The 13,672-nt window shown below is 32.5% G+C and overlaps 2 pseudogenes; both read left to right on the top strand.

Annotated features, from left to right (window-relative positions):
- Nucleotides 1–218, top strand: part of LOC112837792 (small ribosomal subunit protein eS1-like) — a 32,634-nt pseudogene extending 32,416 nt beyond the window's left edge.
- A 521-nt stretch (nt 219–739) lies between these two features.
- LOC112837836 (3-beta-hydroxysteroid-Delta(8),Delta(7)-isomerase-like) lies at nt 740–1,630 on the top strand (annotated as a pseudogene).
- The last annotated feature ends 12,042 nt before the right edge of the window (nt 1,631–13,672 follow it).

The raw sequence follows: 13,672 nt of genomic DNA, 5'->3' as shown, positions 1-13,672 counted from the left end.
GCTATTTTTATTTCCAGATTAAATTTAAATGGAAAAATACATTTGGATATTGAATTGACAAGCTCATGGACTATCTCATTGTTTTGTTATCAAATTGAAATCAACTGCAGCCCCTTGCAATTCCATCTACAAAATAGGAGAAAATTTTAATAACTTAATTTCTAGACTCTCTTTCCCATAGAATTCTGTGCAATATTGGAATGAAGAAGATGGTGTGAAGGCTTTTTTTCCCCCATTGGCAGTACATGGATTTTTTTTTTTTTTTGCATAATACAAGGTGTAAGGTTTACCTTAAATTTCAGGATTTCTTAGGTGTGTCACTCAGGTCAGTGCTTCAGGTACCAGTGATTATCAAAGGCAGTTTTCAGGGTTTACTGTAACCTTCTAATTTCCTGAAAGCAATCGTGGTTTTCCATGAACATTTTTCTTCCAAACTTCCAACTTTGTTGATTAATTTTACTTATAGTACAGCTATCTATCTATCTATCTATCTATCTATCTATCTATCTATCTATCTATCTATCTATCTTTCTATCATCTATCTATCCATCTAACATGTTTATCATCATCTATCTAATAATATTAGTCATTTTTAGCATACAACTAAGTGGCATTAATTATATTCACTATCTATTTCAGAGGCAGTCATTACCACTATCTTCATAACTTTTTTATCACCCCAAACAGAAGTTCCATGCCCCAATTTTCCTTGTTCTTGCAGCCATCAGCCTACAAAGACATGACCACTGACACCAACCCCTTGCACCCATACTGGCCTCAGCACCTGAGGCTGGACAACTTTATGCCCTACTCTGCATCTCCTGGTTGGTCTCTTCTCTGTCTCTGGGGTCTTGGTTGCAACCACATGGCTGTTATCAAGTTATACTGTTGTTGTTCCCCTGGGGACTTGGTAGCGATTGTCCCTGTATGCAGTATGTGGGTTCATTCACATGGTGATTGAGGGCTGGTTCAGTCTCTACCACAAAGACTTTCTTGGACACTAAACTTTCTTTTTTTATTTAATTTTATTTCTTTATTTGGTAAATGATAGGGAGGCATATATTAAGAGACAGCAAGACAGCACAAGCAGAGGGAACAGCAGAGGGAGAAGCTGGCTCCCTGCTAAGCAGGCAACCCAAAGTGGGGCTCGATCTCAGGATCTCGGGATCATGACCTGAGCCAAAGGCAGACTCTTAACTGACTAAGCCACCCAGGAGCCCCAAGACCAAGTTTTCTTGTCCCAACTTTGGAAAGCCTGTGCCACAGGAGACAGCTGATACAACCTGAGTGACAACTTCACAATATGCATGGAGACCATCACAGCTTGCCTATGGAGACCACTTAGCCTATGGGTGGTGATCACCTTTCTCCACCAACAGCCCCTCTGCCTTGTCTTACAGCCTGTGACCTCTGTGAATCAGATCTACGGGGATGTGCTCTATTTCCTGACAGAGCACCAGGACAGATTCCAGCATGTGGAGCTGGACCACCCACTCTACTTCTGGTTTTACTTTGTCTTCATGAATGCCCTAGGGCTGGAATCCTCATGCTTGATTCTCTAAAGCAGCTCACTCGTGTCTAGAACATGCTGGATGCCAAAGCCACAAAAGCCAAGATCAAGCAGAATTAATAAGCAATAGGCTGGGCTTGAACACTGGCTGATGAGGAACACTCCACCAGCCAGAAAAGTCCAGTTCTTACTCCCACAGGTTGGAGGGACAAAGCAAATTGATCTGTTAAACTCAGGCTGATGGGTAAGCAACCAGAAGGAGCAGGAGAGGAGCTGTGTGGAGCTACTGCCAAGAACCACTGAAACAAAGGTACGGAAGAACTTAGGAGGTCCTTGATGGTGACAGTTTTTAAAATCAGGAAATAGGGGTGCCTGGGTGGCTCTGTTGGTTAATTGTCTGCCTTCGGGTCAGGTCATGATTCCAGAGTCCTGGGATCCGGTCCCATATCCAGCTCCCTGCTCAGTGGGGAACTTATTTCTCTCTCTCCGCTTGCTCTCCCCCCCGCCCCCCGGCTCATGCTCTCTTTCTCTCTGTCAAATAAATAAATAAAATCTCAAATCAATCAATCAGGAAATAAAAGATCTTAACCCCCCCAAAAAAAGAAAGAAGAAAAATTCCGTGACCACTAAACAATAACTCCTCTTTCTCTCTGCCCCTGGCAATCTCTAACCTATTTTCTGCCTCTAGAAATTTACCTTTCTAGATATTTCATGTAAGTGGAATCACATATTTATCTTTTTGTTTTCTGGCTTATTTATCATAGCATGATGTTTTCAGGGTTCATCCCTGAAAACATTTTTTATGGATAAATAAACTATTTATGGATAAATAAATATCCATAAATATTATTTATGGATAAATAATATTTCATTGCATGCATATACACATCTGTTAATGAATTTTGTATTGTTTTTACCTTTTGACTATTGTAAATAATGCTACAATGAACACTGATATACAAGTATTTATTTGAGTTTCTGATTTCAATTATTTTGCATATATGCCCAGCAATGGAGTAACTGGGTCATATGATAATTTAATGTTTAACTTTCTGAGGAAGCATCAAACTGTTTTCCATGGGGCCTGTACTATTTTCATTAACAGTACAAGGGTTACAATTTGTCCAGAACCTCACCAACACTTGTCATTTTCTGTTTTTTTTATTTTATTTAATAGTTACCCTAGTAGGTATAAGTGATAACTCATAATGGTGTTAAATATCTCTTCAAGTGATTATTGGCCATTTGTTTATGATTTTTCTAGAAGTCTGTTTAAGTCATTTGCTTATTTTTAAACAGGGTTTTTCTTCTTCTTTTTGAATTGTAGGAGTTATTTTTTAATAAGTTAATAGTACTTATTGGTGGTATTAATATATTCTAGATTATAAACTATTATTAAATATATGATTTGCAAATATTTTCTCCCACTCTGTAAGTTGTCTTTTCACTTTCTTAATAATGTCCTTTGATATCCAAAAGTTTGTATTTTGATAAAGTCCAATTTATCTATTTTTTTCTTTTCTTCCAGTTGGTTTTAGTATCATATCTAAAAATTCATTGCCAAAGCTGAGTCACCAAGATTTACTCCTACATTAGATTTAGCTCTTACATTTATACCATTGATCTATTTTGAGTTAATCTTTGTGTATGGTGTTAAGTGGATATCAACTGCATTCTTTTGCATGGAAATTCAGTTCTCCTAATACCATTTGTTGAAGAGACTATTCTTTCCCCATTGTTTGAGCTTTGCATTCTTATTAGATCAGCTGGCCATAGATGCACATGTTTATTTCTGAACTCTCAATTCCATCCCATTGATCTAGCCTTATGTCAATACCATGTTCTTTTGTTAATAGATTTGGAGGGTGTTTTGAAATCAGGAAATGTAAATCTTCCAACTTTTTTTCAAAATTGATTTGGTTTTTTAAGGTACCTTGCAGTTCTACATGAATTTGGGGATTGGCTTTTTCATTTCTACAAATTAAAGTTTTGGAATATGATAGGGATTGCATTGAATGTGTAGATTATTTTGAGTGGTATTGACATCATAATAATGATAAGTCTTCCTGTGTATGAACACAAGATGTCTTTCAATTTATTTAGATCTTCTTTAATCACTGTTTTGTAGTTTTCAGTGTACAAGTCTTTCACCTCCTTGGTCAAATTAATCCTAAGTATTTTATTCTTTTGGATGCTATTGTAAATAAAAAATTTTAATTTCTTTTTTATGTGTTCATCATTAGTATATAGAAACACAACTTTTCTTTGAATATTGATCTTTACTCTGCAACTTTGTTAAATTTGTTAATAGTTTTAGAAGCATTCTTGTCCATTTTTTGTGAAAATCTATATAATAAAATGTCATTTGCATGTACAGATAGTTTTATTTCTTTTCCAATTTGGGTATCTGTTATTACTTTTTTCTAGCCTAATTGTTCTGGCCACAACTTCCAGTACAATGTTGAAAGAAGTCATGAAAGTGGACATTCTTTTCTTTTTTTTTATTTTAGTAGGGAAATTTTTAGTCTTCCACTGGAGTATGATTTGGTTGTGGGTTTTTTATAAATGTCCTTTGTTGTGTCAGTGAAATTTCCTTTATTTTCCTAGTTTCCTGTTTTTATCATGTAAAAGTATTTGAATTTGTCACACACCTTTTTCACATCAACTGAGATGATCATGTATTTTTTTCCCTTCTATTAATAAGATTACATTGATTTGTTTATGTTGAACCACCATTGCATTGCTGGGATAAATCTCACTTGTTAATTGTGTATAATCCTTTCCATGCGCTGTAGGATTGGTTTTGCTAGTATTTTATTTAGAATTTCTACATCTATACGAGTAATAAGGAAGATTGGTCTGTGATTTTATTTTGTTGTAATGTCTTTATCTGGCTTTATTTTCAAGTTAATGGTAAACTCAAGGAATGAGTTTGGAAATGTTTTCTCATCTTCTATTTCTTTGAGGAGTTTGAAAAGAATTGGTGTTAATCCTTTTTTAAATGTGTGCTACAAGTTACTAATAAAGCCTTCTCATCCTGGACTTTTATATGTTGTGATGAAATTCTTTAAGCACCTAATTCCTTATACTTGCATTTTATGATCCTTGGGCTGTTTTATTTTATTTTATTTGGTTTTATTTCTCTGATTGACGCATAAAGCAGTGGCTCCTACTTGACTAAGAATAAGTTGATGTATTCCAGCTGTAGAAATTATTTAAAGATAGAAATAATAGTAACACTATATATAAACCCAAGGGGTGCCTGGGTGGCTCATTCAGTTAAGTGTTTGCCTTCGGCTCAGGTCATGATCCCAGAGTCCTGGGATTGAGTCCCACATCAGGTTCCCTGTTAAGAGAGCCTGCTTCTCCCTCTCTCTTCCTCTGCTTTTCACCCACCCCCTGCTCATACTCTCTCTCTCTCTCTCACTCACTCTCTCAAATAAATAAATAAAATCTTAAAAATAAATAAATAAACTAAAACTTTTTCTGTAAGAAGTCGTTTGGTTCTTAATTTCATACAGGTGAAATTGTAAGTAGAGAAGCCACTTCAACTTTTACCCGAAAGTTTTAGGAGATGACTATTACATGCAGGCTTTTTAAACATAAAAGTAAAATGATATGTTACATTTAATTGTTTAATCATGTTTGTATTCCCATCACCTAACACTTTGGTAAAAAAAAAATGTTCTACTAATAAATTTTTAATGAATGACGATGTAATTAGTTGTCACATTATTAGTGAAATAGTGAGAAAATAAGCAAAGATTAATGTAATATCTATAAATTAACAAAACTCCATCCAAATGTTTTTATTATAATTAAAAAAACCCTCACCTATCATATTTTAAGGCACTAAATATAATTAATTCAACACATGTTCTCTAAAGATAGATGACTGACATATAAAAAATAGAATTTCTGCTGTATGGGAAAGAAACTGTCCTTAAAAACATAAAAGGTAAATTTAAAACTTTAATTCTACTGAGAAAACCATGCAATCACAAGCGGAGGCAATTTTTCAGCAATATCTGATAGATACATTTAGTGGTAGACAGGTTTGAATACAGCTGAATGCAGAGTTTCAAATGATGGCACGGTATTTGATTTTTTGCTCTCTCAATTTTTGATTCTGTATTCCTCTGTGTATGTTTCCTTATTAGTTAGTGATTTCCATATGGTAGATCTGGGCAACTTAAATGTACATTCTTTTTATATCTTTAGGTCTGGCACTTGTATGAGATGAAAAAAGGCACAAGTGATAAGACATTATGGCCATATGAAAAATAAGGTCCATAAATACATGGTTTCCTTGTCTAAAAGAGACAGAGGTTCTGGAGGGAAAGGTTGAAGTGAATAGCAAATCCTTTAAATGTTCTATCCCTATGGGATAATCAGGATGTCAAGGAAGGTCTTGATTCTGAGACTGGAAAAAATGTGTGAGGGTCCCCTAAATTTACAATACTTGTTCTCTCAGGCCCTTCTGGATATTGAATGCTCTTATGTTTATGCCAAAGAAATGCTCAAACCCCAACTTTCCATAATAGCCAGCTGAGGTAAGGAGAGTGCCATGGACAACGTAAGTTCCTTATTCCCAGTAAGGAAAAAAATCTTGAGTTGAAAAAAAAGCAGTATTGTTACAGACACTTAAAATATTCATCAAAAAAGAGTTGTGTGTCCCAAGTAGCTTGTTTTCTATTAACCACTCACGAGAAAGAAAAAAAAAAAAAGACTTGAAAATGGTTTTGTGTATGCAAAGAGCAGAAGTATTACAATATTATTATTTAATATTAATATAATATTGTTTCTTTTAGACACATGATCTTATATATAAAGACATCTTCATTTTATTTAGCCCATGTTTTTGTTTAGCATCGTATTCAGATATCCCTTTATCTTTAGACTGACTATAGAGATAAAGGTCTAGAAGGATGAGACCTAGTGAAATTGATTTACACAAGGAGATGGATAAATTTTGAGTCTAGAAAAGAAAAACAATCTTGAAATTATGCAGACTCAGCATCTACCATTAAGAAAAAAAATTGAATGAGAACAAAATTGAGTGATAAGGATTTTATTTAGTTGTATAACAGCATATATGTGAACATGTTATCCTCTTTATCTCATAAAATAGCCAGTAAAATTATTATGGGTGTCTAAACTTTGGAGTGAACTTAATTTTGAAAGAAATTTTAATAAATTTATTAATTATTTTAAGCTATTCATGATAAATGAAAAGGTTATTCATAAGAGTACTGTCACATTTACATTTATTTTGGCTAAGATATCCTGATGCAATAGGATGGACCCCACCCCCAATTGGTTTGAATGCTAAGACTGATGACCCCCCACATGCACATGCAGACACACACACACACACACACACACAAACACACACAAAATGGTATGAAAAAGTTTACTACTAACATAATAAGGTTTTGTGAGAGAACAGGGCATGTGTCTCAAACTAATCTAAAAATATCCTGAGAAACAGCAATAAGTGAAACTTGATTTGAGGTTTTTATGGGGTTAGATGGAGGACAAGATTTAGGGTTCTCATGAGCAGCATGGTTTGAGTCTCCTGGAGACACCAAAGGAGAAATTTTTAGAACTTTCTTATCATTAGCTCAAATTTGGGGCAAAAAAATGGGGGAAATGGTCCTAAAAGCTATCTAAGCAGTCCAATATCAAAAATGGATTCATGTTCTTTTATTGCAGTGTTCTTCCACAAATACAGGATATCCATACCTAGTAAGAATCTTGTTTTATATATGCAAGAGATTGAATTTATGAGGAAGGATCAAGAGAATGTCTATGCAAAGTTTTGAAAAAATAAATGAAATGGAACATTTTTCTATGAACATTTTTCTATGATTATCCAAGTAAACTCAAAAGTGGAAAATCTAATATAATCAACAATAACTAAAATGAAAAAATCTATCTCAAAATAGCATTTAACATTAGGTTAAGACAATATTCTGGGGAATTTCTACTAGATCTTAACAAAAGAGATTGTTACTGTTATTAATTTTTCCATAACATACATTAAAGACTTTCCAAGTTTTTTAAATACATAGTAGGCAAAAAGCAATACTCAATATCAAATTAGAATTAGTTTGATGAAATAAGGATGAATAAACAACTGGGAATGTTTAGATTCTTGAAGAAGAAGAAAGAAAATCGGTCAAGGAGGAAGAGAAGGGTAAACGTTATGGGGAAGATAAGTAGAGTCTGAAGTACTTTTATGCATGATCTCATTTGATTGTTACAACATCTGTATGAGAAAATGCTATTATTATTATTATTCCTATTTCACAGGCACATGAACTTATCCTAACTTATCCTACGTTACGCAGCTGGTAAGGAGCTGAACCATGACAAGAACACATGTCTATATGATCCCCAAAATCACATTGACAAAGATGAGTATCATCTATTTATCATTGAATGAAAAGTGGACCTTCAATAATTTCATAAAAAAATTATGGTTTATAAAGGAATTTTTCTATGTATGTATCTAAACCCTGTACATATTTATCTATATAAACATATTTGCATGTATATTTAGAAATGTATGTAGGTACAAAGTTGAAATATGAAGATTATATATCAAAATATTAATAGTGTTCATGTTCGGATATTGGAATTATCTAAATTATTTTATTTTGTTTTAAAGCTACAATTTAAAAATTTTCTTTCACTCATCTACTTTTACAATTTGCAATTAACATATAAGCTAATTTGTTCTGTAACAAAACAAAATTATTAAAAACTCAAAAGTGGACATAAGGTAAGAGAAAAGATACATAGTATTTGAATAGTTATTAAACTGGAATTTTAATTGTTGAATTACTGAGAAATAAGTGCATAAACATATGGAATCTTAGCTAACATATATCTATAATTTTTCAAACCAGATGGGCATTCATAGTTTTATATTTAACATTTATTTTTATTTTACCATAGACAGAAGACCCTAAATTGTATGAAGAATAATGAGAATGAAAGTAACCACCTCATTAAATTAAATGTAGGGATTTTTTTTTTATCTTGTGCTGTGAGTACAGGACACCTCATTAAATTAAATATAGTTTTTTTTTGATCCCATGATCTGAGTACTCTACCTTTAGAACAATTAAAGTACCAGTTACTTGTAGACATTTTATTACAAAAGTCTTCTTTTACTGATAAAACAGGTCATTCCACATTATTTTTTCTTCATTCTTGCTAACATTTCCTATATCTGTTAAAACTTTGACTTAATTAACTTAATTAACTGGATCCTCATTTGGGGGACCTCAGCCGTTTCTGTGTTTTTAAAAAAATGATAGAATATATTTGATGTGTTATTCTTACATTTATTCTAATTAAAAATCACCTATTTTCTTTTAAAAGAAAGTGTTTTTTATTTCTTCTATAGCCTATAGCAGACCCCTATTCTTTTGCTGCACTGGTACAAGTTTTAATGAGTTATCACAATTTGAAAGGGCTATGCACGTGCAATTTTAGTTCAATCAAATGTCATAAGCTTAACCACTAACTATTAGAAATGTCAGTACAAAATAATTGTATCAAATTCATTTGGACCTCCCCAGAAATTTTAAATGCCAATATAACTTAAATTGTGTGATATTTTGCCAAGAGTCATTTACAAAAATCCATGATCATTAATGACAGATTAGCTAAATAAATGCTGCAAACTTATCAAATGTTTTAGAAAAAAAATAGTATAGAATAAAATCTGAAGTACATATTGCATTTTAATTGAATATTTTAAAATTTCAATCTATATCCCATCTATATGTATTTCTCAGGAACTAAAATCTGTACTCTGCATTTGTTTCTAGGTGAAAAAAGGGGAAGAATGTTAATAGATATTAATTTTTACCATTATTGTTTACAGTAAAGGGAAGCCAAATTTTCAAGAGTAATGTAAGTTCTGAGCAGAACGTCAGACCCAAATCTATTCTATTGCATTTTTCGAATTTATCTTTCTAAATAAATTGTAAAGGATTTTTTAGATTAAGCGTTTTGGTCTATCTTGAATTTATTTCTGGTGAAAAACAGAGTGTCTTGACTATAGTATGAAATGCAGGTTGAAATCTGATTGCTATTCATTTTTGTTAGATAAATAGCAGTAGTATTTTCATTGAATAAGAAAATGATAAAGGACAATCTTTTTGAGAAATTTAATTAAATTTTATTTTGATTCTGGTATCAAGTCCATTGTGAATTATTGCCTTGGAGATTCAAGGTCTTTTTTTTATTTAAGCTATGATTTACTGTATATTTTAGGGCATATTGGGCCAATAAGTGTATCTTAATTGTCTCTGGCTTCGATCACAAATTATCTCCTGCTGGTCCTCCATTTGGTGGCATTTTTGTTTCATTGGGGTTAATTTAAATTTTCGGTTCATTTTTTTCATTGATACGAGATTTTTTTTTATTTTTCATAAGGCCATCATCCTAAATAATTATAGACCTACCCACTGACTAGGACTAAGAAGATATATTAGTGCTCTTACCGACCCATCCTACCACTAGAACAGGGTTGAACTTCCCACCAGTCCAATTCCTTGAAATTGTAATGGCATAAGTGGGGACTTATATCTAATTGATTTATTTAAACTATTTCACAATTCTGTAAATTATACATAGTTTAGAACAATGCAAAATGACTGCATATAGACATGTAAATGAATTCTGGCCAACTTCCTCCAGTTTGAATAAGTTAGTTTTGTGTCCATTTTCAAATTTGTTTTAATATCTCTGATCTATAAGAGTCTTATTTGTGCATTCTCCTTTGAACTGGTTGTGACATTATTAATAATAATTTAAATAAAGTTGTAAGACATGTTTATTTTTATCGTATCAGAGTTATGATTTTATCTTTTTTGAAAAATATTTCTTTTTTAACATTTTTTTAAAGATTTTTATTTATTTATTGAGAGAGAGAGAGAATGGTAGAGAGCATGAGAAGGAGGAAGGTCAGAGGGAGAAGCAGACTCCCTACTGAGCAGGGAGCCTGATGTGTGACTCGATCCTGGGACCCCAGGATCATGACCTGAGCCGAAGGCAGTCGCTTAACCAACTGAGCCACCCAGGCACCCTGAAAAATATTTCTTAAAAATAGTATAAAATAATCATCCAAAAATAAAGTAAAATAAACAAGAGGAAAGAAAAGAAATAAAAGGAAGCAAAAGAAAAGAAAAGAAAAAAAGAAAAGAAAAGGTGGAATCTGACATTTAAGACCCTAAAAGATATTAACCTAGATGTCTTCATCTCTCTTTTACATAGATGTAGATCTGATTAGCTAACATACTCAGTAAATGAGAATATAATTGTTTCTCTGGGAGGTATTTCTTTTTAAAAGTTAAAGAGATTTAAAATTAATTATATAGATAATAAAATAAATGAAACAGAGTTTAATATTTTGAGAAAAAAATATTCCGTGTTTGGTTTATACTAAAACTTAAAAGATGTTGGCACATTAGAGTAATGTTATTCTGTGATGCAAATTTAAAATACATGATTGAGTAATTGATTTAAAATTTTAAGTTGTTTTTTTTATTATGATCCTATGCACTATTGAAATATATAGGATGTGCTAAGACATCATATTCATTTCATTTGTTTATTAGATTTACACAAATTTTTCAGTACTTTGGAAGGTTTGTAAGGCAAGTATCTGAGTTCTTAAAAAGTAAGTCAAATACATTAATTTTTAAGTGGCAATCAAAGTTTAAGAAAAAAATAGTTAAATTGTAAATGTTATGGGGATTAATAATATTTTTCTATGTTTTAACTTGGCAAAATCAGATTTGTGAACTAAAAAGAAAATCTTTTCCTAATTTAATTAATTAATTAATTTATTTATTTTTAAAGATTTTATTTATTTATTCATGAGAGAGAGAGAGAGAAGCAGAGGGAGAAGCAGGCTCCCCGCTGAGCAGGGATCCTGATGCGGGACTCGATACCAGGACCCTGGGATTCTGACCTGAGCCAAAGGCAAACGCTTAACCATCTGAGCCACCCAGGCGCCCCCAATTTAATTTAATTTTATTATGTTATGTTAGTCACTATACAGTACATCATTAGTTTTTGATGTAGTGTTCCATGATTCATTGTTTGCGTATAACACCCAGTGCTCCATGCAATACATGCCCTCCTTAATACCCATGACCAAGCTAACCCATCCCCCCCACCCCCTCCCCTCTAAAACCCTCAGTTTGTTTTTTGGAGCTTAAGAAAGAATTATAATTTGATATTTCTACCTTTAATGGACTGAATTTTAAAATATTAATCTCAAAACCATCATAAAATTAGTGATTTCTTCTGTGCACAAAAAGCACCATGGAGGACACTAAAAAGCCAACAACAGACAATAAATGTTATCATTTACATAATAAATCTAAAGAATCATGCATAAAGGTTAGCAATTTATTTAAGTTTTGTCCATTTTAGCCAAATTTCAGGAATTTGTAACTGTATGTTTTATGAACTTCTATTTCCATGGAACTAAACATGCATTAAAAGTTAAATAATTTTATTACTTAATATCAGAATATATCTTTGGTTTATTCTGCTTCAGTGCATCTTGTACACACAAACTGGACTCATGATGCATATATATTTCAGACCTGAAATTTTCCTTCCAGAAATTTATCTTTACAAGATTTTATAGTGTGAAGTTTTATGTTTCTTAACCTTCATGCAGTGGTTAATAATAACATTATACCTTTTATATATGTTACAGCATATTTTGGAGAAATTTCTTAAGATAAAATATAGCTCTAAGTGTAATTGGACATCATTCCAGTTTATTGACAAAAGAATTTTTCCAGTTGGGGCCACTTTAAATATTTTAAATATCTGAAGGTCTTTTACACATTGGCAAATTTTGAGAGTCACAAAATGGAAAGAAGAGACTCTATGATACTTACCCACTTGAACAAAGTAGGTTCCAATATTTTTTATTATTAACCTCCAAAGTGTAGTGTCTGCACCTTAACTAGCTTCCTAAGGTGATATGGTATAGAAGAAAACGTTAGAAGTTGTACTGATAAATGACTTCAACCAAGTCTAGAAAAGTAAATTAAGTTCTTAACTAAATATAGAATGACAGTTCTACATACACAGAAATGTACACACAGAGAGATAGAAAGAGTACAGATAAAAAGATTTGGAGAGAGAGTACTATCAGCAAAATGGTAGAGTTTGGTAGAGTTTGTAGATCCAAATGCCCATCTCTCTACAGAAACATGGAAAAAACAAGCAGGAACTGTCAAAAACAACATTGTCCTAACTCTGAAAAAAGGCAAAACTTTACAAAAACCAAGCAAATGCTGAATAAAGAAAAACGCAAATTAAAAGTGGTAGCATTTTGCTTCCTCTTTCCCCAACCTCTGCCAGCTCAGCAGCACTCTTGAAGGTGACAGCCTGCATTCTCATTGTGGGACCATGGTCCTTAATCTTGAAAGAAGCAGAGTATATCTTATCTGCCTTTTTAGCTCTTCTGGAGAATATGTGAAGGACTGATGCAGTCTTCATCACTTTTTGCCTAACTTGGAACTCTCTCAGGATAGAAAAGTGACAGGCATTGTTCGAAACCACTGTAAGGTAAAGGAAGTCCCGCAGTTGACTAGTGTAAAAGATTATGATTAAGATATATGCATTAGTTTTTAGAACAATTTGGCAAGTAAAAAAAATAAAAGACATCCACATTGGAAAGGAAGAAGTAAAACTATCTCATCATGTCATTAAGGAAATCCAAATCAAAACTGTAATTACATATAGTTTCACACCGACTAGCATGGTTATAATAAATTTTTTAAAATGGGAAACAACTACTGTTGATGCAGATGTGAAGAAATTGGTCCTCATACATCACTGGTGCGAATGCAAGAATGGTATAGAAATGGTATAGTGGTTTCTCAAATAGTTGAGTATAGAATTATCATATGACCCTGCAATTCTACTCATAGGCATTTACTACAAAAAATTAAACTTCAGCAAGTACAAGCACATGTCTAGGCATGTTCTTAGCAGCACTATTAACAATAGCCCAAAATTCCACCGATGGATGAATGGATAAGCAAGTTATGATATATGCATACAAATGAATGTTATTTAGACATGTAAAAGAATGAAATATTGATACAGGCT

This window comes from Callorhinus ursinus, unplaced genomic scaffold (assembly GCF_003265705.2).
Source record: "Callorhinus ursinus isolate GAN/ISIS: 27379988/994484 unplaced genomic scaffold, GSC_fseal_2.0 scaffold22, whole genome shotgun sequence".
NCBI classification, from domain to species: domain Eukaryota; kingdom Metazoa; phylum Chordata; class Mammalia; order Carnivora; family Otariidae; genus Callorhinus; species Callorhinus ursinus.
This window is presented reverse-complemented; position numbering and strand designations above follow the sequence as displayed.